Raw genomic sequence first — 8,180 nt, forward strand, 5'->3', positions numbered from 1 at the left:
CCAAGAGCAGAGGTTTGTAGAACAGCAGCAAGTTTTCCCTTAAGTGGATACCCAAGGTTTATCGAACTCAGGGAGGAAGAGGTCAAAGATATCCCTCTCATGCAACCCTGCAACCACAAAGCAAGAAGTCTCTTGTGTCCCCAACACACCTAATAGGTGCACTAGTTCGGCGAAGAGATAGTGAAATACAGGTGGTATGAATATATATGAGCAGTAGCAACGGTGCCAGAAAAGTGCTTGGCGCGTAGTTGATGGTGGTGGTATTGCAGCAGTAGTAACACAGTAAAACAGTAAACAAGCAGTAGTAACTCAGCAGTATTTAGGAACAAGGCCTAGGGATTACACTTTCACTAGTGGACACTCTCAATATTGATCACATAACAGAACAGATAAATGCATACTCTACACTTTTGTTGGATGATGAACACATTGCGTAGGATTACACGAACCCTCAATGCCGGAGTTAACAAGCTCCACAATAATGCTCATGTTTTAGTAACCTTTAGTGTAAGATAGATCAACAGACTAAACCGAGTACTAGCATAGCATGCACACTGTCACCTTCATGCATATGTAGGAGGAATAGATCACATCAATAATATCATAGCAATAGTTAACTCCATAATCTACAAGAGATCATGATCATAGCACAAACCAAGTACTAACACGGTGCACACACTGTCACCTTTACACACGTGCAGGAGGAATAGAACTACTTTAATAACACATCACTAGAGTAGCACATAGATAGTAGTGATACAAAACTCAGATGAATCTCAATCATGTAAAGCAGCTCATGAGATCATTGTATTGAAGTACATAGAGAGAGATTAACCACATAGCTACCGGTACAGCCCCGAGCCTCGATGGAGAACTACTCCCTCCTCATGGGAGCAGCAGCGGTGATGAAGATGGCGGTGGAGATGGCAGCGGTGTCGATGGAGAAGCCTTCCGGGGGCACTTCCCCGCTCCGGCAGGGTGCCGGAACAGAGATCCTGTCCCCCAGATCTTGGCTTCACGATGGCGGCGGCTCTGGAAGGTTTTCGTGGGTTTCGTCGATTGTCATAGGGTTTTCTGATCCAGGGGCTTTTTATAGGCGGAGAGGCGGCGCAGGAAGGTCGAAGGGGGGCCCACACCCTAGGGGGGCGCCCCCCCCCCCCTAGGCCGCGCCGGGGTGTGGTGTGGTGGCCTGCCACCCTTCTCTGGCGGTTCTCGTGTGTTACGGATGCTTCCGGGTAAAATAGGAACACGGGCGTTGATTTCGTCCGATTCGAGAATATTTCGTTACTAGGATTTACGAAACCAAAAACAGCAGAAACGAGGAGCGGCACTTCGGCATCTTGTTAATAGGTTAGTTCCAGAAAATGCACGAATATGACATAAAGTGTGCATAAAACATGTAGATAACATCAATAATGTGGCATGGAACATAAGAAATTATCGATACGTTGGAGACGTATCAGTCCACAGTTCACTAGAGGTGTCTCTCCCATAAGATAAACAGCATGTTGGGTGAACAAATTACAGTTGGGCAATTGACAAATAAAGAGGGCATGACCATGCACATACATATTATGATGAGTATTGTGAGATTTAATTGGGCATTACGGCAAAGTACATAGACCGCTATCCAGCATGCATCTATGCCTAAAAAGTCCACCTTCAGGTTATCATCCGAACCCCCTCCAGTATTAAGTTGCTAACAACAGACAATTGCATTAAGTATTGCGCGTAATGTAATCAGTAGCTACATCCTCGAACATAGCACCAATGTTTTATCCCTAGTGGCAACAACACATCCATAATCTTAGAGATTTCTGTCACTTCCCCAGATTCACGGAGACATGAACCCACTATCGAGCATAAATACTCCCTCTTGGAGTTACAAGCATCTACTTGGCCAGAGCATCTACTAGTAACGGAGAGCATGCAAGATCTTAAACAACACATAGATATAAATTGATAATCAACATAACATGGTATTCTCTATTCATCGGATCCCAACAAACACAACATATAGAATTACAGATAGATGATCTTGATCATGTTCGGCAGCTCACAAGACCCGACAATTAAGCACAATGGGGAGAAGACAACCATCTAGCTACTGCTATGGACCCATAGTCCAGGGGTAGACTACTCACACATCACTCCGGAGGCGACCATGGCGGCGTAGAGTCCTCCGGGAGATGATTCCCCTCTCCGGCGAGGGTGCGGGAGGCAATCTCTGAATCCCCCGAGATGGGATTGGCGGCGGCGGCGTCTGGAAGGTTTTCCGTATCGTGGCTCTCGGTACTGGGGGTTTCGCGACGAAGGCTATTTGTAGGCGGAAGGGCAGGTCAAGGGGCGTCACGAGGGGCCCACACCCTAGGGCGGCGCGGCCAGGGCTTGGGCCGCGCCGCCCTATGGTGTCGCCACCTCGTGGCCCCACTTCATCTCCTCTTCGGTCTTCTGGAAGCTTCGTGGCAAAATAGGACCCTGGGCGTTGATTTCGTCCAATTCCGAGAATATTTCCTTACTAGGATTTCTGAAACCAAAAACAGCAGAAAAGACAGCGGCACTTCGGCATCTTGTTAATAGGTTAGTTCCAGAAAATGCACGAATATGACATAAAGTGTGCGTAAAACATGTAGATATCATCAATAATGTGGCATGGAACATAAGAAATTATCGATACGTCGGAGACGTATCAGCATCCCCAAGCTTAGTTCCTGCTCGTCCAGGCGGAGTAAACGATAAACAAAGATAATTTCTGGAGTGACATGCCATCATAACCTTGATCATACTATTGTAAAGCATATGTAGTGAATGCAGCGATCAAAACAATGTAAATGACATGAGTAAACAAATGAATCATATAGCAAAGACTTTTCATGAATAGTACTTCAAGACAAGCATCAATAAGTCTTGCATAAGAGTTAACTCATCAAGCAATAATTCATAGTAAAAGCATTGAAGCAACACAAAGGAAGATGAAGTTTCAGCGGTTGCTTTCAACTTGTAACATGGATATCTCATGGATATTGTCAACATAGAGTAATATAACAAGTGCAATATGCAAGTATGTAGGAATCAATGCACAGTTCACACAAGTGTTTGCTTCTTGAGGTGGAGAGAGATAGGTGAACTGACTCAACAATAAAAGTAAAAGAATGGTCCTTCAAAGAGGAAAAGCATCGATTGCTATATTTGTGCTAGAGCTTTGATTTTGAAAACATATAGAGAGCATAAAAGTAAAATTTTGAGAGGTGTTTGTTGTTGTCAACGAATGGTAGTGGGCACTCTAACCCCCTTGCCAGACAAACCTTCAAAGAGCGGCTCCCATTTTATTTTATTTTTGTGTGGCACTCCTTCCAACCTTTCTTTCACAAACCATGGCTAACCGAATCCTTCGGGTGCCTGCCAACAATCTCATACCATGAAGGAGTGCCTTTTTATTTTTAGTTTTATTATGATGACACTCCTCCCCACCTTTGCTTTCTCAAGCCATGGCTAACCGAATCCTTCGGGTGCCGTCCAACAATCACATACCATGGAGGAGTGTCTATTCTTATTAATTAATTTGGGACTGGGAATCCCATTGCCAGCTCTTTTTGCAAAATTATTGGATAAGCGGATGAAGCCACTAGTCCATTGGTGAAAGTTGCCCAACAAGATTGAAAGATAAACACCACATACTTCCTCATGAGCTATAAAACATTGACACAAATCAGAGGTAATAAATTTTGAATTGTTTAAAGGTAGCACTCAAGCAATTTACTTTGGAATGGCGGAGAAATACCATGTAGTAGGTAGGTATGGTGGACACAAATGGCATAGTGGTTGGCTCAAGTATTTGGATGCATGAGAAGTATTCCCTCTCGATACAAGGCTTAGGCTAGCAAGGTTATTTGAAACAAACACAAGGATGAAGCGGTGCAGCAAAACTCACATAAAAGACACATTGTAAACATTATAAGACTCTACACCGTCTTCCTTGTTGTTCAAACTCGATACTAGAAATTATCTAGACCTTAGAGAGACCAAATATGCAAACCAAATTTTAGCATGCTCTATGTATTTCTTCATTAATGGGTGCAAAGTATATGATGCAAGAGCTTAAACATGAGCACAACAATTGCCAAGCATCACATTATCCAAGACATTATAGCAATTACTACATGTATCATTTTCCAATTCCAACCATATAACAATTTAATGAAGAAGAAACTTCGCCATGAATATTATGAGTAAAGCCTAAGGACATACTTGTCCATATGCTACAGCGGAGCGTGTCTCTCTCCCACACAGTGAATGCTACGATCCATTTTATTCAAACAAAACAAAAACAAAAACAAACCGACGCTCCAAGAAAAGCACATAAGATGTGATGGAATAAAAATATAGTTTTTTAGGGGAGGAACCTGATAATGTTGTCGATGAAGAAGGGGATGCCTTGGGCATCCCCAAGCTTAGACGCTTGAGTCTTCTTGATATATGCAGGGGTGAACCACCGGGGCATCCCCAAGCTTAGAGCTTTCACTCTCCTTGATCATGTTGTATCATCTCCCTCTCTTGATCCTTGAAAACTTCCTCCACACCAAACTTAGAACAACTCATTAGAGGGTTAGTGCACAATCAAAATATACATGTTCAGAGGTGACATAATCATTCTTAACACTTCTGGACATTGCACAAAGCTACTGAAAGTCAATGGAATCGAAATATCCATCGAACATAACAAAACTGGCAATGCGAAATAAAAGGCAGAATCTGTCAAAACAGAACAGTTCGTATTGACGAATTTTATCGAGGCACCAGACTTGCTCAAATGAAAATGCTCAAATTGAATGAAAGTTGCGTACATATCTGAGGATCACTCACGTAAATTGGCATAATTTTCTGAGTTACCTACAGAGAATTTTTCCCAGATTCGTGACAGCAAAGAAATCTGTTTCTGCGCAGTAATCCAAATCTAGTATGAACTTTACTATCAACGACTTTACTTGGCACAATAAAACACTAAACTAAGATAAGGAGAGGTTGCTACAGTAGTAAACAACTTCCAAGACACAAAATAAAAACAAAGTACTGTAGTAAAAACCATGGGTTGTCTCCCATAAGCGTTTTTCTTTAACGCCTTTCAGCTAGGCGCAGAAAGTGTGTATCAAGTATTATCAAGAGATGGTGCATCTACAGCGGGATGTGGAGTTTTCTCAACCATGCATAGTATATTGGATACATAAGTTTTAGCGTCTCCCTTTTCATTAGTCTTGGGCTTGCTACTCTCATCAAACAAATTTCAGGAACAAGCCAAGCATAGTTATTTTCTAGTGCTTCATGCATTGCTAGGAGCTTACATGGTATTGGTGTTTTAATCTCCCCACCATCATTAATATTATTAGTGTACTTTATTCTATCCATATCCATCTTTCCAAGGAGATTAACAAAATTGGTATAAGAACCAAGCATATCATATTTAGCAAAGACCTTTCTAGCCTCTCTTGCTATACCACCAAATTCTCTAAGAAGGGTTTCTAAAACAAAATCTTTCTTTTCCCCTTCTTCCATATCACCTAGTGTAAGAAACATGTGTTGGATTATAGGATTGAGATTAACAAATTTAGTTTCCATCATACGAACTAAAGCAGCAGCGGCAATTTCATAAGTAGGAGCAAGGTCTACCAAGTGTCTATCTTCAAAATCATCGACGGTACTAACATGGTTGAAAAATTCTTCTATATTGTTTCTCCCAATTATAGACCCGCGCCCTACCGGCATGTCTTTTACGGTAAAATTAAAAGGAAACATGTTGAAATAAGTAAAGTAAATGCAAGTAACTAATTTTTTTTGTGTTTTTGATATAGCAAACAAGATAGCAAATAAAGTAAGACTAGCAACTAATTTTTTTGTATTTTGATTTAGTGCAGCAAACAAAGTAGTAAATAAAACTAAGCAAGACAAAAACAAAGTAAAGAGATTGCGATGTGGAGACTCCCCTTGCAGCGTGTCTTGATCTCCCCGGCAACGGCGCCAGAAAAAGAGCTTGATACGCGTACAGCACGCGTCCGTTGGGAACCCCAAGAGGAAGGTGTGATGCGTACAGCGGCAAGTTTTCCCTCAGTATGAAACCAAGGTTTATCGAACCAGTAGGAGCCAAGAAGCACGTTGAAGGTTGATGGCGGCAAGATGTAGTGCGGCGCAACACCAGGGATTCCGGCGCCAACGTGGAACCTGCACAACACAAACCAAGTACTTTGCCCCAACGAAACAGCGAGGTTGTCAATCTCACCGGCTTGCTGTAACAAAGGATTAGATGTATAGTGTGGATGATGATTGTTTGCAGAAAACAGTAGAAACGATATGCGATGAGATTGTATTTCAGTAAAGAGAATTGGACCGGGGTCCACAGTTCACTAGAGGTGTCTCTCCCATAAGATAAACAACATGTTGGGTGAACAAATTACAGTTGGGCAATTGACAAATAAAGAGGGCATGACCATGCACATACATATTATGATGAGTATTGTGAGATTTAATTGGGCATTACGACAAAGTACATAGACCGCTATCCAGCATGCATCTATGCCTAAAAAGTCCACCTTCAGGTTATCATCCGAACCCCCTCCAGTATTAAGTTGCTAACAACAGACAATTGCATTAAGTATTGCGCGTAATGTAATCAGTAGCTACATCCTCGAACATAGCACCAATGTTTTATCCCTAGTGGCAACAGCACATCCATAATCTTAGAGATTTCTGTCACTTCCCCAGATTCACGGAGACATGAACCCACTATCGAGCATAAATACTCCCTCTTGGAGTTACAAGCATCTACTTGGCCAGAGCATCTACTAGTAACGGAGAGCATGCAAGATCTTAAACAACACATAGATATAAATTGATAATCAACATAACATGGTATTCTCTATTCATCGGATCCCAACAAACACAACATATAGAATTACAGATAGATGATCTTGATCATGTTCGGCAGCTCACAAGACCCGACAATTAAGCACAATGGGGAGAAGACAACCATCTAGCTACTGCTATGGACCCATAGTTCAAGGGTAGACTACTCACACATCACTCCGGAGGCGACCATGGCGGCGTAGAGTCCTCCGGGAGATGATTCCCCTCTCCGGCAGGGTGCCGGAGGCGATCTCCTGAATCCCCCGAGATGGGATTGGCGGCGGCGTCTCTGGAAGGTTTTCCGTATCGTGGCTCTCGGTACTGGGGGTTTCGCGACGAAGGCTATTTGTAGGCGGAAGGGCAGGTCAAGGGGCATCACGAGGGGCCCACACCCTAGGTCGGCGCGGCCAGGGCTTGGGCCGCGCCGCCCTATGGTGTCGCCACCTCGTGGCCCCACTTCATCTCCTCTTCGGTCTTCTGGAAGCTTCGTGGCAAAATAGGACCCTGGGCGTTGATTTCGTCCAATTCCGAGAATATTTTCTTACTAGGATTTCTGAAACCAAAAACAGCAGAAAACAGCAACTGGCACTTCGGCATCTTGTTAATAGGTTAGTTCCAGAAAATGCACGAATATGACATAAAGTGTGCATAAAACATGTAGATATCATCAATAATGTGGCATGGAACATAAGAAATTATCGATACGTCGGAGACGTATCATTCATCACTCTCCTCCTCTTTTTCATCCAATGAGCTTTCAGGTTCATCAATTTCTTCTTTCACAGGTTCCTGCAAATTGTGAGTGCATTCTTGTGCATTAATGAGTCTCTCTTTATAATCAATGATATAAGGATTATTGATGTAACTTTCTATGCAAAAATTAAGGATAGAAGAGACATAATCTTTAAGGTCCTTACAAACAATACAAGTTTCATAATTTTTAGCCATGAAGGATTCTATCTCAGAGGCTCCCATAAATAAAACAAATTGTTCTACCTCTTCGAACCCAAAATGAATATAGTTATTCCAATTATAGTTCATAATTAAAACTTCTTCGCTAAAGCCACATTGGAATTTAAGATGTTTAGTATCCTGTTTAGAGCAACAGTTTATATCATGACGTTTAAGCAAGATTTTAGCAATTGTATTCAGTTTTTCTAACACGGCAATCATGACTTCACCCTTTCTTGATTTTGTATAATTCTTATATAATTCTATAAGCTCCGTAATGGGTATGAGTTCTTCCATAACAACAATTTTTAATTTTTCGGTTTTTTCAAATTTTA

The sequence above is a fragment of the Lolium perenne genome, chromosome 5, assembly GCF_019359855.2.
Source record: "Lolium perenne isolate Kyuss_39 chromosome 5, Kyuss_2.0, whole genome shotgun sequence".
Classification (NCBI taxonomy): Eukaryota; Viridiplantae; Streptophyta; class Magnoliopsida; order Poales; family Poaceae; genus Lolium; species Lolium perenne.